The sequence below is a fragment of the Aethalodelphis obliquidens genome, unplaced genomic scaffold (assembly GCF_003676395.1).
Source record: "Aethalodelphis obliquidens isolate GAN/ISIS:26980383/991018 unplaced genomic scaffold, ASM367639v1 scaffold56, whole genome shotgun sequence".
NCBI classification, from domain to species: Eukaryota; Metazoa; Chordata; class Mammalia; order Artiodactyla; family Delphinidae; genus Aethalodelphis; species Aethalodelphis obliquidens.
The window spans coordinates 3364690-3390240 of record NW_020838000.1 but is presented as its reverse complement, the minus strand read 5'-3'; the positions used below and the strand labels follow the sequence as shown (position 1 = coordinate 3390240).

The window sequence follows — 25551 nt, the reverse complement described above, 5'->3', positions numbered from 1 at the left end:
TTCTTTATACAAAAACATGCAGAGAAAAGGGAAAGGTAATTTATTAACCAATAATGGCTTGAGAGACATGTATTACTTTAAAATGCATCCACCAAAAATCCATTTGCAGTATAATTTGGCTTCCTAACTTTCAGAGTCTACGTAGCAGAAAGAAGGAGGCTTCCTCTCTACATTGAACCACTGCAGGTCACTCAGGCAGTAACTGTCATCTGACTTGTGTGTGCCCTTGTCCAAGACCTCGCCACCAGGTTATGAACCTGTTAAAAGACCAAGTGCTTTTCACCTCTGTATTCACTGTGGTGCCTCAGCTGAGAGTAGCGGGAACTCAGAAACATCAGATGAATTTTTCTGGTTCTTGGATCAGGTCGCTTTCTCATGGCAAATTAAAAAGTGATTTACTCGTCTGTAAATCAATCTCTTGTGAGTTTGGTTAACACAAATTAATTTCCCAGAGTTTGATTCCCTTGGGTGAAGTGATAAAATTAGATTTCAGTGGAATGTACATAGAGCAGGAGGGTACAGGGGACAAAGTTTCTAATAAATTCCTGGAAATGAACGGTATGTTTCTCCAGTGCATATCAATGGGATTTCATGATAAGCTAACCCTCTTTCTGTGCCACATCCTCTGATGTTTTTTCCCATCTCATGATGTTCAAATAGGAATAAGGGTGTAGATTTCTTTTTATTTTTGCCCTTTATTTTTATAGAAAGACATAACTCTCCACTTCTTGAATGGTTTTAAAGGTATATAAATATATTAAAGGAAGAAAATATAATCTCTTCATAGAACCTAGAGGTTTAAACAATTAGAACGATAAACGGACAAACATAATAATTTTATTTAGCAATCCCTAAAGGCAAGAGGCAGCAAATTCCATCTTGAAAGTCCCAGCAAATCTGTGATCAGTATCCTGTGGGTGTAGTTAGCAGTCTGGTGTTTTGAGAAGGAAAATAATGGTTTTTAACTGGCTCATTTCTGAGTTACATCCTGAAAGGAGAGGAATGAACTTAGAGCCAATATTAACAGGTGGTAATTAAATTATGGGTTCTGCATGCTTAATGTCCTAGACTAAGGCAAGATGAGACAACTGAGGCCATTAACTTTGATAATTGGAATCGGTATCTCTCTTAAGTAGTATTTTATAGCACATTAACAATGGCTGATTAGTATTAAATCAGAAAACAAACTGTTTTCTTACTGAAGCATGTTTTACTAATGCAGATTCATACCTGTACATTTAAATGTGAAGTATAATTTATAGGAGGCAATGTGTTTTACAAAGGTAAAAAGGTAAAAGATAAATGTAAAACGTTTGTCAAATTTTAAAGTCAGTATCTCTTGACGACCCATGATTGGCTACCTTTAATTATAAAGAACTGGGAACAAGAAAAATGTAAACATTTAATTTTATTATTAAAGCTGAAAAATTCCCAGTTGAAATGTTTATTCTTTTCTGAAGATTTTATGCCATCTGCCTTAATGTTTTAAATACTAGGTGGTTATTCCACATTAATTATATAGCAGTGCTGTAGGCATCATGTACAAATTACATCATAGTAATGACAGTCCTCTTTCCAAAGGGTTTTTTGTTTTGTTTTTAAGAACATTTAATGAACATTTGCATTTGTAATACTTTCAAACATAACTATTACTACATTGATTTTGAAATACTTAATGTCATTTGCTTATATTTTGGGTTTTTGTTAAACAATCCCAACCTCCCCTGAGAGGTCCATTTTGTTGTGACTCGAGTGAACATATAATTTATCTGCCAAACTTTTGGGGAGTGAAAGGGGATGCTGTTATTAAAAATAAATATGCCAGGACAACAGGTGTAAACCAGGATATATATCACCCAGTGCAGTAGTAGACTATTACAATATTATAGTAGAATAGTCTCTGAATTATTATACTCCCTATTCACCAAATGCATCTGTGGAGAAATGCTTTCAGGATCCCTGCTTGGGATAACTGGAATGCATGTTTCCCTGAGATCTGGGTCTCCCGCACCTCCAAGTCACTGGACGTGTTTTTGTTGTTGTTTTCACTTTGGTGCCTCGTGCCCAGCACATGAAGATGAAACGAGTGGAAGCTCAGGCCCCAGACTAGGATAGGAATGTGCTGGAATTATGCAAAGGGTGTGGGGGGGGGGTCGGAAATGAAGGGAATTGCGGGCTGAACACAGGGAAGCTGGGCTCTCCTTCCTGTTTAAACTCCAAGGGAGAGTCTCTTATGGGATTGCCAGAATTTGAGCCATTTCCGCCAATCTGGTGTTTTACTCAGTACCCGCTCAGAGAAAGACAACGGCCATTCATAAGATACTACCGATAAGGGATTAATATCCGACACATACAAACAGCTCACACAGCTCAACGTCAGAAAAACAAACAACCTGATTAACAAATAGGCAGAAGAACTTAATAGACATTTTTCCAAAGAAGAAATGCAGATGGCCAACAGGCCATATGAAAAGATGCTCTACATCCTTAATCACCAGGGAGATGCAAATCAAAGCCACAAGGAGATATCACCTCACAGCTGTCAGAATGACTATTATCAAAAAGAACACAAATAAGTGTTGGTGAGATTGTGGAGAAAAAAGAACCCTTGTGCACTGTTGGTGGGAATGTAAATTGGTGCCGCCACTGTGGAGAACAGTAGTGAGGTTCCTCAAAAAACTAAAAATAGAACTACCTTATGACCCAGTAATTCCACTCCTGGGTATATATCCAAAACAAAACAAAAACAAAAACACGAATTCAGAAAGAGACATGCACCCCCATTGTTCATAGCAGCACTATTTACAATAGGCAAGATATAGAAGCAACCTAAATGTCCATCAGTAGATGAATGGAAGAAGATGTGGTATATATGTACAATGGAATTATTACTCAGCCATAGAAAAGAATGAAATAATGCCATTTGCAGCAACATGGATGGACCTAGAGATTATCATACTAAGTGAAGTAAGTCAGAAAGACAAATACTGTGTGATAGCACTTATATGTGGGATCTAAAAAATACCACAAACTAGTGAATACAATAAAAAAGAAGCAGACTTACAGATAACAGAGAACAAACCAGTGATTACCAGCAGGGGGAGAGAGAAGTGGGAAGGGGTAATATAGCAGTGGGGAGTAAGAGGTACAAATTATTAGATATAAAATAAGCTACAAGGATATATACAACACAGGGAATATAACCAATATTTTATAATAACTGTAAATGGAGCATAACCTTTAAAAATTGTGAACACTATATTGTACACCAGTAACTTACATAATATTGTACATCAACTATACTTCAGTAAAAATAAATAAGTTAAAAGAAAAAAGAGAGACCATTCGTAAGAGTGGTGAATGTTTAAGTTCACCAGGATTCTGGAAGGGGGGAAGGGACGGATCTGGGGTTTCAGCACCGCCCTCTTCAGTTCCCCTGTTCTCCCCCATTCTGCTGCTGGAGACTGTGTTTTGAATCAGAAGGGGTCAACATTGATAGGATTGAAGGGACAAGGAAAGGGGGCAGGTCAGGCAAGAGGGGAAGGAGAGGGAATTGGGAGAACAGTAGGCCCCAGGCACAACAGGTTCTAGAATTTTAAAGTGGGGGAGAGAGAGGAAGTGCTTCGGCTGAGAAGCCTGTGTGCATGGCGAGCTGCAGGTAGGACAGTCACAGAGATGCCCCTCTGTCTGGACATATAACCTATAATTAATCTATACCTGTCTGAGTCATATGTATTTTAGACAGGTCTGTAATCTTCTCAGAAAAATAACAGCATGAGTAGACTTGCTCAGTTTTTCTCCTGTTCCAGTGATTTCACAGCAACACCTCTTTGCTCCCAGAAAAAAAGAAAGGTCTTGTAGCTCCACATTATCTTTAAATGTGCTTTTATTGTGTGCTTACCTGCACGACGGTCGTTCAGTGTACAGACCCCCTGGTGCATGGACGATCTTTAAAATGGGGGAAACCATGTAAGGAAGTTAAATTAGGAAAAAAAGAAAAAAATCAAAACAGAGTACAAATAGCAAGGTTAAATTGAGTGCTGTTAACCCCCTGCCGGCACCAACTAACAGTGCAGAAGCAACAGTGGGAATCTGAAACAGAGGTTAGTGTTGGGAAATTTCAGCTCGTGACAGTTATAAATGAAATATATTGGCTAGTTTTTCTTCCTAGGGTATCCCTTTGAAGAAGAGTTCAAAGATGAAACTCAGTGTATATCCAGTAGAAATAATAAAAACTAAAATAATATCTTAGTCTGAAGTACGCATTAGAATTCAGGTGAGTTTTCCCCCGCCTTTAAAAAAGTAAGATGTAACTTACATAGAGCAAAATGTGTAAACGTTAAGTTTTATTTATACATCATACAGCTCAGTGACTTTTAAGATAGGAATAAACCCATGTCATCAGCAATCAGATCAAAGTTCTGAACATTATCACCATGCCAGAAAGTTCTCTCATGCCTCTCAAAACCATGTCTGTTATTACTCAGAAGTTTGATTCTCTAGTTATTCTCAATTCGCCTCCAGTTCTATGTGAACGACCATATCAGTTTCACAGTCACAGACTTGTTGCCTGTAGTTGCAACAAGCAATTGCCTTCTCTCCGCAGTGTGTTTCCAGAACACTTCTCTTCTGCTGTTGGCCTTATTCTCTCATATCCAGTTAAATGGAAAACAGCTCTTATTTTATGGATAAGTAGGTAATTCAATATCAGTGACATAGTTGCCTTAGCAGAAAACTTGCTACTTTGAGAATATGGGTAATTGAGAAAATCTGAGAACAAATCAGTGACATTGAATGACACATATAAAATATCCATAATACTGTATGTAGTAGGGTATAGGTATTTAATGTCTTAAAACACCGTTCATTAAAAATACGTTCATAACTGGTTGTAGATTTCATCACATAGAAAAAGTGCTAGCCACACTCTAATTTAATAGCTAGTACATCTTTTGAAAACTTAAAGTTTTATAAGCAGTAGCCACATTGATTCTTCTTCTCTGCTTTCACTTCTCTCTTCCCTTTTTATGAGAGAGTTGCACCCAGGAAGTGTTTGTTTGCCTGGGCATCTTCCTCCTGGCATCTTCCACTGGAGGTGTTCTTTGGTTGTCTTCACCTCTTTTTCTTCCCATTTCCAGAACTCAGCAACATCTTTTCTCTCTCTATTCAAATGAATCCAGTAGGTCCACCTCCACCACTGGTGGAGCTTAGGATTTCCTCATCCTACAACCCCGGTCCTTAAATATCAAAATGCCGTTCTCACAGCTCCTTGTTTTCTCACCATATCACAGAGCACACCTATCCATTCTTCCTTTCACACCCTTCCTATGAAAATATAGTACCCATGTATGTAGAGAGCTTTTAACTATCATGAATTTGGTTCTATCCTATTTCCTGGAATACTTTCTATAGAAAGGCTACATATAAAAAACCAGGGCATTCTGTGCCTAGATTCCCGGGTGGGGTTTACTTGGTTTTAAATTTAGTCAGTGCTTCTTTAATCACCTCAGTGAACACTATTGTCTATAGGCAATCCATTTCCACATTTTGTGTGTTGATGATTAGCAGCTGGGTAGTAGGGCCAGGTGCCCACTGCCCTCAGGGGGAGCACAGCCTCACTGGAGTGAGTGCCACAGGAAGGGCCTTGACAGCGATTCAGGACAGGGACAAACTTAGGACAAAGACAGGAAAGGAAATCTGGCAGGAAAGTAATATAGAACTGAGAAAAGACAAAAAGTTGTACAAAGAATGTAGACAGGTTAAGAGAAAAAATTAACGATGCAGGGTCATTAGGTTCACTGAAACAAAGCAAAAGCAAAGCAAAACAAACCCTGCTTTTTGAAAACTAAAAATAGAATTACCATATGATCCAGCAATCCCATTCCTGGGCATATATCCAGAAAAAACTATAATGCAAAAAGATACATGCACCCCTATGTTCATAGCAGCACCATTCACAATAGGCAAGACATGGAAACAACCTAAGTGTCCATCAACAGAGGAATGGATAAAGAAGATGTGGTACATATATACAATGGAATATTACCTAGCCATAAAAAAGAATGAAATAATGCCATTTGCAGCAACATGGATGGACCTAGAGATTATCATACTAAGTGAAGTAAGTCAGACAAAGACGAATACTATATGATATCACTTATATGTAGAATCTAAAATATGACACAAATGAACCTATCTATGAAACTGAAACTGAATCACGGACATAGAGAACAGACGTGGTTGCCAGGGGTGGGGGTTGGGGGAGGGATGGAGTGGGAGGTTGGGATTAGCAGATGCAAACTATTATGTAAAGAATGGATAAACAACAAGGTTGTACTGTATAGCACAGGGAACTATGTTCAATATCCTATGATAAACCATAGTGAAAAGAATATGAAAAAGAATGTATATATATATATGTATAACTGAATCACTTTGCTGTAGAGCAGAAATTAACACAACATTGTAAATCAAGTATACTTCAATAAAAAATTTTAAAAATTAAAAAAAATCCTGCTTTTGGTTAAAAAAAAAGATGGGGAAACAAAACATGGAAGAGAGCAGAAACGTGTTCTGGGGACTGAGTTGATAGAGCTTTTGAGAAATTTTCACAGGTCTAAAACAGTAATTAACAATGGAAAGAGCTTGTATTTTCCACTTGAGGCTACATGAGGCTATTAGTATCTAAAGAGGCAACAGATATAAAATATCTAAGAGATTTGGGAGGATTATTTTCCTCATTAAACTTTGTTTTAATGGGTCTCAAAATTCTGTGAAAGACTTTTGGTCAGGTTGTTTCCGTTAGAAAGTACTGACTTAAAAAAGTAATAACTTAAAACCGCCACATTCACAAACAAATGGTCCACAAAACACTCTCCTTTCCTTCTGAAAGCTTAATGATGAACTGTAATCATTAACCACTCTTTTACTGTTAAACTTAAATGGCCAGTTGAGAGAAACAGCTCTGAGACCATTCTTCCACCACTGATTAAGACTAGGGTGGCAAGTATTAGGGATAATATTCACTTAGCCTTCTGAGCTTTCTGGGCAGACTTGGTGACCTTGCCAGCTCCAGCTGCCTTCTTGTCCACTGCTTTGATGACACCCACAGCAACCGTTTGTCACATGTTACGAACAGCAGAATGACCCAGGGGAGGGTATTTAGAGAAGCTGTCAACACACGTGGGCGTGCCAGGAACCATGTCAACCATAGGAGCATCACCAGATTTCCAGGATTTAGGGCCATCTTCCAGCTTCTTCCCTGAATGGCGATCAGGCTTCTCCTTCAGCTCAGTAAACTTGCAGGCGGGGTGAGCTGTGTGACAGTCGTGCACAGATGCACGGCCAGCACTGATTTGCCCTGCATGGCTCAGGATGATTCCCTGAGCCGTGAAGCCACCTGCTTCCATTGGTGGGTTCTTTTGCTGTTAACAGCCATGTTGCTGTTGCCGTGATGAACATCTTTGCCAGACAAGTTCTTGACATTGAAGCCCACGTTGTCCCCAGGAAGAGCTTCACTCAAAGCTTCATGGTGCATTTCAGCAGACTTTGTTTCAGTCGCAAGGTTGGCTGGAGCAAAGGTGGCCACCACGCTGGATTTGAAAACACAAGCCTCCATGGGGACCGTACCACCTTTGCCACCAATTTTGTAGACGTCCTGGAGGGGCAGACGCAGGGCGTGTCAGTTGGATGCGTTGGTGGCAGGATGCAGTCCAGAGCTTCAAGGATTGTGGTTCCACTGGCATTCCTGTCTTTACCAGTGAGTTCCCATCCCTTGAACCAAGGTGTGTTAGCAGTTGGCTCTAGCATGTTGTCACCATTCCAATCAGAACTTGGCACAGATGCTGCTGTGTCAGGGTTGGAGCCTGTTTTCCTGATGTAGGTGCTGACTTCCTTGATGAGTTCCTTGTTTTTCTTCTGGCTGCAGGGTGGCTCAGTGGGGTCCATTTTGTTAACACTAACAACTAGTTGTTTCATGCCCAGTGTGTAAGCCAGAGGAGCACGCTCACAGGTCTGCCCATTCACCTTCTTCAGATTCACCAGTGCCTGCGTCAGCAGTGAGAACAGCACAGTCAGCCTGAGATGGGCCTGCCCTCGATGTTTTCGATAGTCCCTGTGTCCTGAGGCATCAGTGATGGTCCCATCACACTTGCTGCTCTTGGATTTCCACAGGGAGATATCGGTGGTCGTGCTGCACTCGTATTCAGCTCTCAGTTTATCCAAGACCCAAACATACTTGAAAGAGACCTTTCCCATCTCCAGCAGCCTGGTTCTCAAAATTTTCAGTGGTTCTTTCGTCAGTGCCATCACGTTTGTAGATCAGATGGCCAGTGGTGGTAGATTTGCCCAAATCTGTGTGTCCAGTGAAGATGCTGATAGGAGTTTTTTTCTTTCCCATTTTGGCTTAGATTTGTAGTGGTTTCTTATGACACCTGTTGTGGCAGTAAACCTCTTGCAAAAAAGTGAAAGGATTTTCTTTACGGTGATATAAAGTTAACCTAAAATTAATCTGAAATTCCCAGTGTAGAAGGTTGATTTAGGGATTAGGGGCCTAAATAAATACGACTGTAGCTGCAATTACACTAACTAGGCTAGAATTGCAAAAGATCAGTCCTCACGCTTTGTAAAAAGATCACTGGATGCAATGAAAGTGGATTTTCTCCCTTCTGTACGTTGCTACCCAAGTAGGCAACTCAAGGGACCTTAATGCCTGCCTCTAATGCAAGACAGACTGCATTCAGAGCAGAAAACCAGACCTGATGGCTGGATGGCTGGCTTCAGCATTGAAGCTCCCACATTTCTAAGGGCATATGCCAAAAGTATGCTTAATGCCTCGGCAGGTTTGGTAGCTCATGGTGCTGGAGAAACAACCATAGTGCTAGTCTCTGGGGACATGTTATACCAAAACTAAGATGGTATGTACGTGAACTGGTAATTCACAGGAATCTGACAGCTTTCAAGAGTGTGATCCCATTATTTTTCTTAGGAGAGAATATAAGAAACCATAAGATCTCAGCCTGAAAGCTCAGTGGCACCTTGTATCATTATTTGGTTATTCGTGCTAGAGGACAACAGTTTTTTTAAAAACCAAGGGAATAAAGCAATAACTTCTGAAGTTTTACTCATCTTAAGAGGCATTTTTCTAGGAATGCCGTTATTCCTGGGGCCACAGAGTTCTATGTGCCTGACCTAACAGGCTAATTTTAGACTCCTTCCTCCTCTACTGTTTGATGTTGAAGAGTCTTTTTTTTTTTTTAACAATAAAAATAGCATCTTTGACCAAAGGCCATGATCAAAGCTGCTCTTTGAATGAGAAGTAAAACTTTCAAACAACTGAAAACTCACCAGCTGAAATTCCAGATTCTGCAGTTATAAAAGAGTAAAATATCTGTATTTCCTCCTTCAACTCATGAATGTATCCGAGCTGAATCTTGTAATTCTAGAGTAGTGGGTAATAGAAAAATACACACTGTAAGCTAACTGCAATTCCAATGGCAATCACAAGTTCCATTAAATAGAACTTTTATCCTAATAAGCTGTTAGTATTAGATGTACTTCATGAGGTCAGGTAGTTTTTTAAAACACTGCTATATTTTATGAGGTTTGTTTTAGAAAGCTAATTTCATTAATTCCACATCTTTCCTTCCCTTGTGAATCTTGAATCAGCTGAGACAGGGGTATGTATTTGTGGAATCTCTCTCAATAACAAACGGGAGCAAGAGACATTTTTGCCAGTTTCTTAATAGACAAAGTACATAAAAATCTAGAAATGTATTCCTACAACTGTGGACTGATCACGTTTTTATGAATTTCATATTATATGCACCAAAAACTGTATTTAAACTCTGAAGCGGATGCTTCTTTACACCAAGGAAAGACATTGTAGTGCAGAGCACAAACGTGAGGACTGGAATGGCTTGTCTTAAACTGTTACGACACTCCCCACCTGTGTGAACTTCCTCAGTTCCCTCCTCCATGAAGTCAGGATGGCTGACACTAGCCTTGCTGGGTCGTGGGAAGGATTACCCTATATACTGCCACGTAGAGCGCCTGTGCAGAGTAGGAGCTTCACAAATGTCAGCTGTCACCACCATCATCATCTTTTTTCATCATCTAGCTGGTTTCTGTGTTAGGATTATCATTTTTATAGAGTGAGTTCCATACATAATGATATAAATAATTAAAAGAGATTAAATGAAATGTTCTGTTAGGTGTTAAATATACCATACCAGTTCCTACAATTAAAAAATACTAAAAAATACATAGGGAAACAAAAGCCATAACTAAATGAAAATACTAATGAAGTGATCACTGACAAAATTAGTCCTAACTCAAACATTACTTCTGTTTAATACCAGTGTCTGTCTGTGTGCTCATCCTATCAAAGACTGGTTTCTCAACAAGTACAAGGCAAGTTCAACTAGACTATAAAGTGAAACTGGAAATTATTCAGATTTCATGAAATGAATTAAAATGATGAAGAACTGCTGAGATCACATTCCAAGCCACCAATAAACGAGAAGGCCAACAAGGATGACAACAGAATAGTTCTAACGAGTGACTTGACTGTCAGAGGACTGAGAGAGGCCCTTGGCAAAATTGATGAAGCACCTTAATATTTTTTGTAAAAGTGATGTGTTTATTATACTGTAAAAACCAAATATGCAGTAAAAAAAATCTAATAATGTGTTGTCAGGCGTACAAAAAATCATGCCAATAAAACACTCGATTTTCACTATCCTTCTAATTGGAACACTGTTTAAGTTATGGTAGAGATTTTCTTAACTGAGTTAAAATCAGGTTACTTTTCTATTCTTTGGTTTATTCTTTCACAATTTATTCTGTTTTATCCTAGTTTTCAGTGATTGCACCTTAAGGAGCCTTTTCATGGAATTATCCTCAGAGAATAAGTATCTACTATATATGAAATAAAAGTTTGTATAAAAATTATTAAAAATTTTAAATTACATAAAGTGATACAGATGGTCCTCTGTATTACCCTTGCTTAACGCTCAAATAGATGATTTTATATAAAGTGGTTCTATGGTTATAGTGTAAAGAATATCCAACCATATCTTCAATTTATAAAAAGGAATTTATTCTGAGGAGTTCAAGTTGCTTCCTACAAAATTTACAAATTGACCCATCTAGAGCCTGAAATAACTCTTAATTTTATTTTTCTTCTCTACCAAAGACTAACAGACTACAATCCCAGAGGAATGACCACAGTAAATCCCAAGCTAGTAATCTTTCCAAATATAGTTACACCTCATTTATCCGACACCACTGGAGAATGAAGTATTAACTGGAAAATCCACCGTGATTCTGAAGCTGGTCTTGACCGCTTCCTCAGGAAGACTCTTCATTATTCTTTCTTCCTTAGTAGTATCTAGAACACACCCGATAACAATAATATTGTATTTGAATTATTTGCTTATGTGTTTATTGAACCATTACATAGCAGACTCTTTGAGGACGAAGAACATGTTTTTTACTCATCTTTGTGTCCACAACACTCAGTACAGGTCTGGCACACAGTAGAAAAGCAATTAATCTCTGTCACATAAGGAAGAGGGGGGGTAGGGAGGAGGAAGGACTCAGACTTTTTTTTTTTAACAGAACTCTTTCTCAATTACAGCACTCTCTCCCTTTTCCTAGCAGAGTGAGCTAAACATGCTTGTTAAACTTTTTTGGATGACAGAGGGCCGTAGTTGGGAACACTATCCCTCTGTGCTGTAATAAAGATGCTTTTCAGTGCTCTTCAGACTCCTAGGTTGATCTTTCCAGGAATTCATAACTGTGGCGGAATGAAGTGGGGATTCCCCTTGTAATTGGCAGGAGGAAAAGCCAGGTACCTAAGCCTGTGAAACCAGCAACCTTAACCCGGAAGACAGTCCTGGACCCAAGTGAGGGCCTGGCTCCATGGCAGCTCAGAGGTCTTCTCTGTATTTCCACGTTCAGAGTTTAGAAAGTTAGTTCATATGTAATTCCATTATCTGTGTTTCATAAAATCTCCCCTTCTAAATACATTGGAATTGCAAATTTTCAAAGTGTTCTCAAGAGGCAAGTATAATTTTTGAATTAATTAAAATGCTTAATTATGTGAAACCCAAAAACATCTTAGTGCTCACTGAGAATTACACAAAGATAAAAGCATGTCATTTTGCAGTGTCCGGAGAAGGGCAAAAATGAGAAGTTCTGTTTCTTAAATAGTAGTTTTTAACCGCTACAAATGTTTATTTTGTAGATCAAGGTCCATTTCAAATATGCTACCATTAAAGCAGTTTCCAAAGTCCACAGATAACAGTTACAAAGGTCAAGAGAAGTTATTTAGAAATTACTTGTCATTTAATTCCAAAAGGAGGGAATGACTAATGACTAGATAGTGCTTTGTTTTCTCAGAGAAGGAACTTGCACAGTGGGCTGCCACCAGCCCATTCATGCCTGACTTAGGCCCGAGGAACCGAGGGGATCTCTCCAGGGTGCACGGCCAGGTCCAGGTTACGAGCCTGCCTGTGTCTGTCCACACCCCGCACGCCTGCCAGAATGGTGTTTCTCAAAGCAAGTACTACACTTGAGCCGGCAGGACCAGTGCTCTGCCACCACCTGTAGCAACACCACGATCCCGAAACAGTGCAAGAAACATGAGCAGAGACACAAAAGTGGTCATTTGTCCAGAGCCCGTGAAAAGCAGCAGAGCGTGAGCTCTGACAGAAATGTGAGGCTGACCGTGCGGAACAGTTGAAAGAGGCTGAAGGCAGAGCGGGACCAGGTAGGGCTCCTTCACCATCAGTTCCTTTGTCCCTGGCACTCCCACCCCCTCCCAAAGCGCAGAAACAGCAAAGCAAAAGGAAAACAACAAGCGCGAGGGTTCAGATTTTGCTTCTAAACTTTAGTGTCCTTGGGCAGTTTATTGACTATATCTGAGTCTCAGTTCTCACAGGGTTACAATGGAATTAAATGAGATACTGTGTGTAGCAGGCAGGGTATTGTGCCCAGCATAGGCAAGCACTCGATCCAGGGTGGTTTGTGGCACGTTAACTTAAAGTGTATGATGTGCTCTTTTGCTTTATCTTAGAGACAAATGATTAGGTATTTAAAGACCTGTTTTCAGTTCCCTTGTGATATTCTGACAGCCACTTTAAGATAAAAGAGATAGACATAAACAACATGAAAGTGATCTTGTAAGCAAGACGTTGTCTTTAACCGTATAATTTAATAAATCACTTTGTAATTTATAGTTATAGAACAAGTGAATCAATTTGATTCTGACAGACTCATGTCCTTAAAAAAATCCTAAAATACAAGTATCAACTATTCAGTTTTTTACAAAGGTACTTACTGATACTGTCCATGGAGCTATTCAAAACTCATTTCCACCCCTTCTTTTAAAGGGGTTCGTTATATAGAATATTTTATCATGACAAACGTATTACATGTTTCTACACTAATTTCATTGGCAGAGCTTAGTGAATTTTATGACCCATGGTACACAAAACTTGTTTAAAAAAACTTACTGTTTATATTTTGCTCTAAGACGTTGATTCAGCAAGGCAGAGTAACTACACCATTGTATACCGTGTGGGCATTTTAGCAGAGCTTTCTGTAAAAAACAGCTAGTAGCTAATTCAGAACCCCACAGAACAACAAAAGCCTACCGGGAGTATATAAGTATTCTTCCAGGTGGTCCCGCGATCAGTTTTGTGTCTCTTCTTAAAACAGATTTCCTTCTGTCTTTGAAGCTGCAACATTTTCAGAGGAGGACTTTCTACCTAAGTATAGGTGACATATGTTTAGGAATCAAGAGTCAGGCAGTGTTGCTAGAGCCATATCACCCCCCAGCGATAGAAGCCTGCGGTGTCTCTAGTTCTTTTTCGTTCTCTCTCCATTCAGTATATTTATTTTCTGAAAATCGCCCCTGGTGATTGAGAGCGCTCATGTAGAATTAATGGCTTTAATGGAAAGGCTGTGCTCCCAGACTCCTCAAATCTCTTTGGAATGAAATTTCACATATACAATTAAAACAGATAAAAAAAATCCTAAATCTGCCTGTTACAATGGGTACTGTTGGGAATTGAAAAGGAATCAAATACTTAAATATTTTCTGTGCATATGCTTGCAGTCTCATTTGTGTGTGTGTATATACATATATACACACACGTGTACACACTTTGCCGGGTACTGGCATTCTCAGGACTCAGCAAGTGAAAGCTGGCCCTTTAGAGGAAGGAATTAAGTAAGTGATCAGCCAACAGGTAAGAAAAAAAGCACTTAGGATAACAAACACTGTTACAGTTTCTTGCTTCTCAGAAGTCCGTATCAGCACATCAACGTTTCATTGCCCAAGCAAGGTGTGCTGATGACTTAGTATTTATCCATTCTGGTTCCCTATTCCTTCTGGTCCATGGAAGGATTATGCTTTCCCCCTCCTTGCAGCTGAGCAAGACCAAGAGACAATTTCTGGCCAATGGGATTTGGGCCAGATGAAAGCCTTTAATTGCTAATTCGAGACTCTCCACCCTCTCCTTCCCTGCCATGGCAGTCATGGTAGTAAGTTCAAAGCAGCCTGGATTTACTAAGCTACTGACATAGGAGTCATAGCCCAGGAGAATCACTCTGCTACACAGTCTCTATGTGCAGTGAGAAATAAACCCCTGTTCTGTTAATTACTGAAGTTTTGATGTTCGTTATGCAGCATAACTTAGCCTGTCCTGATTGATAACAAAGATTTAACGTTTGTTTTTCCTCGGAGGGCTAGTTCCGCAAGCTACTTGGAGTTTGTGTGAGGTTTACTGAAAAGGGGAGATGAGTCTCAGGCAAACATTTTACAGGGTGAAGGGTACTGCTGAGAAGTAGAGGAAAACGTTCAGGGGGTATTCAAAACAAAGATGAGAGGTGAAGTCGAGAAATATACTTGGGTATAGGAAGAAATGAAATAATCCACAAAAGTAAGTTCTGGAGAAGAGTTTTCAGGGAACATATGAAAGTGAAGAATTTGTCTACAGCCAGTGTCAGTCTGACATGAGGATAAAGTCTTGGCTCTAACCTCACATCCCTCTTTGACTTACCTAACAGCACTTAACTGCAGGCACAGTCTCTGCAACTCTTGGGATTCATTTTTGAGCAAGCATGCAATATTTGTCTACTTCACAGCCAAGATTTCTTTGTTAACAGTGACTCTTGCTCTGTAGGTGGCTGTCTAGCTCAAGCCCTTGATCATCTGACTACACTGGGTATATTCCATCCTGTTTCTTTACCGTCTTCCTGGGTTCTGACTCACTGCTTTCGCCTGGTTCTAAGGACAGTCCAGAGACTACTTCTGCTGCTCAGAACTGGCAGCTTCACACGTGAAACAAAAACTTGAAGAGGTGGCAGAATATCTAACAATAAAATTCAGAAAGTCGTAGATCATTTACATGAGAGCTAAAAAAAATTTCATGTAGTTGTAGAGGGTATGTGTATATTGCTTACACTGCTTTATATGGTAAGTAAACAGAGAGACATGAATGATAGCATGATATTTTTTATCCTTCAAAGGTAATGCTGTAGAAAAAGGAGTCATAGCATTAATCATTCAGTACAGGTTTTATAGATCAGGAATTTTAATTTCTGTGAGGATTGTGACAGTATTATAGTTTGACGTTCTCTAGCATCACAGGTCTAAATTGGCCAGTCCCAATCTAGGGTGTGCAAAAAAAGGAACTTTACTTTCTGAAGTGATCTCTTTCTAGTTCTCAGCTGCCATTCCCAACCATGTTATAAAACACACAACCTCGCCTTTTAAAAAGGTATCTCAGTATCTTCTCACTTGAAACACTTTCTTTTTTTTTTTTTTTTGCGGTACGCGGGCTTCTCACTGTTGTGGCCTCTCCCGTTGCGCAGCACAGGCTCCAGACGCGCAGGCTCAGCGGCCATGGCTCACGGGCCCAGCCGCTGCGCGGCATGTGGGATCCTCCCGGACCGGGGCACGAAACTGCATCCCCTGCATCGGCAGGCGGACCCTCAACCACTGCGCCACCAGGGAGGCCCGAAACACTTTCTTTTGACCAATTATTCAGTCTATAAAAAATTCTGCTCCTCTCTAGGGTTCTCCTCTCCCTCTTAATCAAGATGGCATTTGAGTACAGGCGAGGCATCCCCCCTCTTGCTGTGCTTCCAGTGATATCTTACATGGGCTTGACCTCTGGGCCTCCGGCCTGTCCTCACTGCATCCACGGGGTCAGTAGGAAAGCTGTGGCAGGGGCTGCAGAGGCATGCCCTTCTGTCTGTGTGTAGGAATCTGCACTCAGCTGCCGTCCCCTCGCTCTGGAAACCAAGTCAGTTTTAGCCCTGCAGTTCCCTCAGCATCTCCCAACTCTTTATCGGGACCTTGAAATTCTTGGTTGCTTTCTCTGCACTACCCGGGAGTTTGTAGAATCCTGTAAAAACTACCCTCTGGTCCATCAGCTGGGAAAACCTTCCTCAGACTTCATTCCTCTGTCCATTACTTCTGTGCCACGATGGACACAACACTTTGTCCCCAACAGAACTTTCTGAAAGGCTTGCAGTTTTTGCAGGCTCTTGCCCCAGAGAAGCCAAGCTACAGACTGAAAATTTCGGGCTTACCCTTCAGCTTTTCTGAGCATCCTGTCTTGTTCCACCTCTTAGTGTGAAAGTCAGGGAGGATGAAGGGGAACTTGGTCCCTCCTCAGGACTGCCCCACGCTAGGCTCATCCACTCAGAATCTCTGTGTCCCCCAACACTTGTGGACCTGAAAGGTATGGAATTTTCTTTGCAAGGTATTTGGAATTTTTCTTCTCACTATGATTATAATACAGTTAATCCTCCAAACTTGTTTTTTTTTAATGTAAAAACTCAGCTTTGGAAGTTCTTAGAAAACCTTTTAACCACTTGAAAGCCTGGCTTACAAAGCTTTGAACTTAAAAAAAAAATCTATTTTCAAACCCAAAGTTAAGCTTCCCTGTTGGTAGGTGGCAATCCGAGCAATAAGTTTCAGCCTTATAGGTTACTTAAGAATAGTCCTAATGGCAGGAGGGGGAGAGGGGCCGTGGTGGGAGGTGGAGTAAAGAGGGGAATAGCATGACTGAAAAAGAAAAGGTTGCTGGATAAGGATCCTCAGTACTAATTGGCCATCAGAGAATGGTACCACGTCAGGGGAGCAGAGCCTCTGATTACAATTCTTTAGTACCCACAGTATCCAACTGTGGTCTCATATGTAACTTAGTTTTCTCCTTCAGAAAGCAGGTTGAGCCAGAAGTTTTCACAAATGAACCAAGGTTTTCCAGAATATAATAGAAGTAATAGTGCTTTCTCCATAACTGTCCATGACTCTGTGATGAGTAAAAAAGTAAAAGAAACTTACAGAAAACATGGATAAATTTTGTAGTTTTCTAGTATTGTGAATAAAATTCTATTGGTGCTAAAGAACACCACTAAATACAGTTTAGGGGTAGTATTTATATAAGAGAATATCTTATTCGTTAATATGCAGTACGTTACAGTCTTTAGTGAACAGTGAATGCCTTTATAAGTGTATATACTTTTGTAGCTAAACCTTCACCAGCAGTCCGTCAAAGCAGTATCATATCTCCACCAGTGGATTGCTTGCAGATCTTTGATAGCTAAATACATTTCACTGAAAGTTATGCCTTGATAGTTGGGTAAATGGCATTTTCAACCTATGTGTGATGATAGTATCTGAAAGCAAAATCTGGACCCAGTAGGTTAATGATAAGTGAAAGGTACTAATCTTTTATTATTCTAGGATATTAACAACTCAACTAAAGGCATTTGGCAAATGTGGGACGAATGTTCACGTAGCTGACTATTTTATTTTAGTCAAATAAAGAATATTTGTTTAATACAAGACTTAACGTTTGTTGCAACTCAACAGGCTGCCAGTTTTCTTTCACTATCAATTATTAGCTTTAAAATAAACACATAGTTAGAAACTACCTTTTAAGGAAGGGGGAAACCTGGAGTTAGCTAGGCTTAAAAATTATAAGGGAGTACAATGCATCCCGACAGAACAATATATGAATCACACAAAACTGCTTTCTGTTACAGCACCTTGATCAGTTACATCAGCAACAGCTGAAAACCATTAGTTGCTGCTGGCTGCTCTTCGGGAGATGCTTTTCTTCCTCTTCGGTATCCTGACATCAGTCTATCACTTTCCTACCCAAACGATGCTTGGGGCTCTGCTAACTTTACATAATTGAAAAGAATGAAAGAAAATATTTTAGTAATCAAAATGAGAACATCGGTATCTTGTTTATATATTAATCAAATGTGCAGCTGCTCAAAAAAGGATTTTAAAGAAAGTCTTATAAAGGTAATTTAAATGCTTAACATGACAATACAAATAACCAATTTATCAGTTTAGCAGTCTCTACTTTTTGATGTCCGTAACCTTAACTTTTATATTTATTTTATTTTATTTTCCACGCTGCGCAGCTTGCAGGATCTTAGATCCCTGACCAGGGATTGAACCCGGGGCCATGGCAGTGAAAGCACTGAGTCCTAACCACTGGACCACCAGGGAACTCCCTGTAACTTTAATTTTTAAAATCTCAGTGACTTGTATTATTCTTCTCGCATGACTATTAATTTTGTGAGTAGTCAGTGCCAGTAAGATGGAATTCAAGCTCATTTTTAGTTACATTTTAAAAAGTATTGGTTTAGGGCTTCCATGGTGGCGCAGTGGCTGAGAGTTCGCCTGCCAATGCAGGGGACACGGGTTTGTGCCCCAGTCTGGGAAGATCCCACATGCCGTGGAGCGGCTGAGCCCGTGAGCCATGGCCGCTGAGCCTGTGCGTCCGGAGCCTGTGCTCCGCAACGGGAGAGGCCACAACAGTGAGAGGCCCACCTACCGCAAAAAAAAAAAAACAAAAAAAGTATTGGTTTAGAAATGCAACTGATTTCAGTATATTAATTTTGTATTCTGAAACTTTACCAAATTCATTGATGAGCTCTAGTAGTTTTCTGGTGACATCTTTAGGATTTTCTGTCTATAGTGTCAAGTTATCAGCAAACAGTGACAGTTTTACTTCTTCCTTTCCAATTTGGATTTCTTTTATTTCTCTTTCTTCTCTGATTGCCGTGGCTAGGACTTCCAAAACCATGTTGAATAAAAGAGTGGGCATCCTTGTCTTGTTCCTGATCTTAGAGGAAATGCTTTCAGTTTTTCACCATTGAGAATGATGTTGGCTGTGGATTTGTCATATATGGCCTTTATTATGTTGAGGTATATTCCCTCTTTGCCCACCTTCTGAAAAATTGTTATCATAAAATTGGTGTTGAATTTTATCAAAAGCTTTTTCTGCATCTATTGAGATGATCATATAGTTTTTATTCTTCAATTTATTAATGTGTTGTATCACATTGATTGACTTGCAGATGTTGAAAAATCCTTGCATCCCTGGGATAAATCCTACTTGATCATGGTGATGATCCTTTTAATGTATTGTTGGATTTGGTTTCCTAGTATTTTGTTGAGGATTTTTGCATCTATGTGCATCAGTGATATTGGCCTGTGAAGTATCAGTAAGAGAAATTAAGGAAACAATCCCATTTACCGCTGCATCAAAAAGAATAAAATACTTAGGAATAAACGTACCTAAGGAGGCAAAAGATTTGTACTCTGAAAACTATGACACTGATGAAAGAAACTGGACATGACACAGACGGAAAGCTACTGTGTTCCTGGATTGGAAGAATCAATATTGTTACAGTGACCATACTACCCAAGACAGTATACGGATTCAGTGCAATCTCTATCAAAACACCAGTGGCATTTTTCATAGAACCAGAACAAAAAATTTTTAAATTTGTATGAAAACACAAAAGACCCTGAATAGCCAAAACAATCTTGAGAAAGAAGAATGGAGCTGGAGAAATCATGCTCCCTGACTTCAGATTATATTGCAAAGCTACAGTAATCAAAACAGCATGGTACTGGCACAAAAACAGACACATAGAGCAATGGAACAGGATAGAGAGCCCAGAAATAAACCCATGCACTTATGGTCAATTAATCTACGACAGAGGAGGCCAGAATATACAATGGAGAAAAGACAAGACTCTTCAATAAGTGGTGCTGGGAAAACTGGACAGCTACATGTAAAAGAATGAAATTAGAACATTCTCTAACACCATATACAAAAATAAACTCAAAATGGATTAGAGACCTAACTGTAAGACTTCTAGAGGAAGACATAAATTGCAGCTATATTTTTTTGGATCTGTCTCCTAAAGGAAAGGAAATAAAAGCAAAAATAAACAAATGGGACCTAATTAAACTTAAAAGCTTTTGCACAGCAAGAAAACCATCAACAAAATGAAAAGACAACCTACTGAATGGGAGATAATATTTGCAAATGATATGACCAATAAGGGATTAATACCCAACATATATAAACAGCTCATACAACTCAACATCCAAAACACAAACAACCTGATTGAAAATGGGCAGAAAAACTGAACAGACATTTTTCCAAAGAGGAAATGCAGATGGCCAACAGGCACATGAAAAGATGCTCAACATCGCTAATTGTCGGGGAAATGCAAGTCAAAACCACAATGAGATATCACATCACACTTGTCAGAATGGCTATCATGGAACAGAAAAACCCACAAATAACAAATGTTGGTTAGGATGTGGAGGAAAGAGAACCCTGGTACACTATTAATGGGAATGCAAATTGATGCAGCCACTGTGGAAAACAGTATGGAGGTTTCTCAGAAAACTAAAAGTAGAACTACCATATGACCCAGTAGTTCCACTTCTGGATCTATATCCCTCCAAAACAGAAAAACACTCATCAGAAAAGATACATGCACCCCAGTGTTCATAGCAGCATTATTTACAGTTGCCAAGACATGGAAGCAACCTAAGTGTCCATCGACAGAGGAATGGATAAAGATGATGTGGTACATATATACAGCAGAATGTTACTCAGCCATAGAATAAGATTGAAATAATGCCATTGCAGCAACAGGGATGGACCTAGAGATTGTCACACTAAGTGAAGTCAGACAGGGAAAGACAAATATCATATGATATTGCTTACATTTGGAATCTTAAAAAAAATGATACAGATGAACTTATTTACAAAACAGAAACAGACTCACAGACTTAGAGAACACACTTATGGTTACCAGGGGGGACGAGGGTGGGGGTGGATAGACTGGGAGTTTGGGATTGACATACACACTACTATATATAAAATAGATAACTAAAAAGGACCTACTGTATAGCACAGGGAACTCTGCTCAGTATTCTGTAATAACCTAAATGGGAAAAGAATTTCCAAAAGAATAAATACATATACACGTATACCTGAATCACTGTGCTGTACACCCGAAACTAACACAACATTGTTAGTCAACTATAATCCAATATTAAATAACAGTTTTAAAAAATAAAGAAAAGAAGTATTGGTTTTTGTAATAGTTACTGTGGTCAAAATTCTGAAGAACATTTTACAATGATATTTCTTAAGCCACATAAAGTAAATGATACATAACAAAATGATAAAGACAAAAAGCTGTGTTGGATCTACTGTGCTGAGAGCTGCTAAACTCTCTACAGCATTGTGTTCATTAACCGGTGTTAAATTTTAATAGGCAATAGGAGTTTAGTACGGGGCGTCCAGAAGACGGACACCTCTCAGCCATCAAGATCTCACCGACCTAGCCCTCTCTGCCGTGTAGCTGGAGTGTCGTTCAGCCTTCTGTTTGCCACGGCCAGAGCTCCACTCAGTTTCCAAAGGTCAGTTGCAACTTAGTGCAGTTTTAGGCAGGTGGTCTCCACATTCAAGTGGATCGCAGTCGGTTAATCTCTAGTCAGAGGCAGAACTAGACCTGTGCGAGCAAGGGCAGCCATGCTGACAGACACCTTGTGCTTAAGGGCAGATTTCCCTCCCCTGCATCCAGGATCTCATGAGGATGTTGTTTCTACACTCCAGGGTTGCGGACCTGGTGGAGCGTCTGCAGCTGAGTTCAGAACAAGAAGACCTCACATAGGCAATGTTTTTTATTCTACCCACCAACTTTTCTTTTTCAAAAAATTGTTTCCTCATTTAATTAATGCATCCTCTCATGCATGAAACATTTATGCATCACTTAAGTGCTAGATGCTATGGTATATGAAATTTAATATTACAGTATCCACACTCGGAGGAGCACAGTCTAGAGGAAGAGACAGACATGTGAACAAACAATTGCAGGACTTCCCTGGTGGCACAGTGCTTAAGAATCCGCCTGCCAATGCAGGGGACACCGGTTCGAGCCCTGGGCCGGGAAGATCCCACATGCGGTGGAGCAACTAAGCCTGTGTGCCACAACTACTGAGCCTGCGCTCTAGAGCCCACAAGCCACAACTACTGAGCCCATGTGCCACAACTGCTGAAGCCCGCGTGGCTAGAGCCCGTGCTCCGCAACAAGAGAAGCCACCGCAATGAGACGACTGCACACTGCAACGAAGAGTAGCCCCCGCTCACCACAACTAGAGAAAGCCCGCGGGCAGCAACAAAGACCCAATGCAGCCAAAAATGAATAAATAAATTTATTTTCTTTTAAATTGCAGAACAGTGTTGTAAGACTAGAAGATTCTAGAATAAAGATCAAGGAGAATTCTTGTTTTCTTTAAAAGAGATGTCTTTGAGAAGTATTTTTTAATATGCATAAATCACATTTAAATAATTTGCTGAGGATCCTACTGTGAAGACTGTCTCCAGTAAAGGGTGCATAGGCTGTCCTTACTCTGCATTTCTTTGCACTTTGTCACTTGAACTTGGCTCACACTACACTATATCATTAGCATCCATACTTTCATTCTCAGTTTTTCATCCTTTCACTTATTTCTTGCAGTGGGATCCTGCAGGAAGCAACTCAGAGACAGTGGGAAGTGATGGTAGGAGTGGAGGTGATTATACTCACTTACGTTAAGACAAACAGAAAAAGTTCTAGGGCATCAGCTTGCTTCATAACGTTTGCCCGAAATTACATGAATGACTAAGCGCAAAGCGTTTTGTGGCTCTGAGGCTTTTTTATGTGTATGAGCTTTTGGTTTCTTTATTACAGACAGCAGGAGTTGGCCAACACGTGACCTCTGGGAAAGTTTTTCCAGAATGTTTTTTGACAGGTTTTTAAGTGACTCTGAGGTTGAAAAGGGAGAGTGAGCTGGTGCCTCTGTTGTGAAATGTCAACAGCCATTGAGAGGGAATGAAACTCTCTGAACCAAATAAATCAAAGCACTTATGTTTGAAGAAAAACAGGTTGAGCAACATCAATAACATGGTTAGACACCCCTAAATCGGCAGATTTCTGATAAATCAGAACTGGAAAGAGAACTTGTGGAATAATGAGCGTAGTAAATCATTTGCCAATTTAAAGATTGTTCATTTGAAAACTAGTTTTGGTTGGTGTTTCTGGCTTTTAGATCTGTTTTTAAGTATAAAAATAAAACAATGTCATAAGCCCAAACTGGAAACTAGTCAAGTGCCACAAAGGTAGAGTGGATGGTTTATGATAGATTCACATGTTGGATTACTACACAGCAATAAGGATGCATAAACTACAAGTACGCAAATGTGGACGAATCCCACACACAACATCGAGCAACAGAAGTCGGACGCAAGAGAGTGCATGCTGTGTAAGTGCATTCGCGTATGGTCCCGAGCAGTCCAGGTTCATCAGCGGTGTTAGACGTGCTTTCTGTTTAGAGGGGGCAGGAGACAGCAACTGAAAGGGAGCCTAAGGCGCTGGCGGTGTTGCTTTGCTGGTCTGGGCACCTGTTAGACAGGTGTGTTCACTGCAGAAGCATTCTTCCAGCTGTATACTTCCACTCGCGCAGTCTTCTGTATGCATGCTGTGCTTGGCAAAGGGTTACCTACAAAGTAATATGCTTGTTCACTTCAGAAGAGTTTTGGAAAAGCAGAATATATTACCTGTTTAATCTTGCCTCTTGCTTTTATTTTCATTTAATGCTAAGCTATAAGCATATTCGCATGTCATTTAATACGTTTCATTGAAGGAACTTTAATACCTTCATTATTTTAAGATATTTTTGAAAGTAAGGAAGTATTCATTGTATGTGTATTCACTCACACATATACAAGTAGTAGGTAGGGTTGTAGCATACAAACCACAGTTAGAAATCTGAGAGAGAATAACTTTTCTCTCCTTTTTCCTGTTAGACCAGAAGGCTTATGCTGCTAAATGCAAAAGCACCGTCCCCCCTACGCAGCAACAACAATGCGGGAGAAGTTCTCCAAAGGAAACGCTTCCCTTTACAATTTGTCCTGAAATATCAGTGCTTTTAACTGTGAGACCTTGGTGGTTATAGTTTTCCACAGTTAAGAAGCAGGGAAAATAACATAAAAATGTATTCTTGGCCTTAAAGTTTATTAAGGGAAGTTTCCTCTTCCCTTTTCTATTAAATTCACCTCATCAACTCAGGCTGATGCTAAGTCCTAATCTACCTTCCGTAATATTTGCAATGAAAAAATATAAATGTGTGTTTTTGGTGTCAGGAACAAGTCAGAAATCTAAAAATAAACACATAGGAATAAATAATAAAGTTGCATATAAATAAATGCACTGGTACACTACAGAATTCACTGCATTCTGCAGCCAGGGGCCTGGTTTATATAATGTTAAAATTCAGTTTATGACCATATAGGCTGGTTCTCAAAATCTCACAGAGATGAAAATACATGTTTATAAAGCAATGGAGCATATTATACGTAATCTAATCAGCTCAAACAAATTCTCCGTAATGCCTAGATTCCCCTTTCAATCTAAAGACACGTAAATAGTGTTACCATCAACACTTTTTCTCCCTTACTAATCTAACCAAATTTGGCATTTCAAACCAAATTTGTCTCTATTGTAAACAATAAATTTTTAAAAACATCTTAGGCAGGAAGTCAACAAATGTTTATTCCTTTTCACTTGCCTTACTATCAGTTATTGTGTTTGTTTTATGGAACTGTATACACATAGTTTTTTAGTCTTTTGGTTCTTTCATACTTTTACATCATCTAATTGATCCCTTTTGAGAATTAGGATAAAATGATATACAGCAGTGTTGTTTAGTTTTCATAAGGAGGAAATTTGGGCCAGATGTGTTTCCAGATAAATAGTGTGATCAGTGATTACACTATTAAAATTATTGAGGCATTTTCAGAAAAGAAAAAACGGGGGAAAGAAAGGAAGGAAAAGGGCAAAGGTCATGAATTAGAATATAGCTTATGCAGATAAGAGTGGCTGTGCGGGACATAGTTTTATAATGCTGCCTTTCGTTTCTGTTCGCAGCTGTCAGCTGGTTTAGATGCTAGTAAAATGTAGGCTTATACCTAAGCTTACCTATGCTTAAATGTTTAGCTTGTGGTTTTTACATCGAAGGTAAAGGGCACAAGTAGAAAAATATGTATATTATACATAAACTACCAGAGTTCCTAAGTCCAAAATAAGATCTACGATGCCCTGCAGGTAGACTCTCAACAGTATAGCTTTGAATAATTATACTTCAGTTTCCTTATCCAT

General features: G+C 39.6%; 1 protein-coding gene and 1 pseudogene across 6 annotated transcripts in view; one reads left to right on the top strand and one right to left on the bottom strand.

Annotated features, from left to right (window-relative positions):
• UBE2E2 (ubiquitin conjugating enzyme E2 E2) overlaps positions 1–25551 on the top strand; it is a 366525-nt gene that overhangs the window by 113599 nt on the left and 227375 nt on the right. The window lies entirely within an intron of this gene.
• LOC113609364 (elongation factor 1-alpha 1 pseudogene) lies at positions 6756–9010 on the bottom strand (annotated as a pseudogene).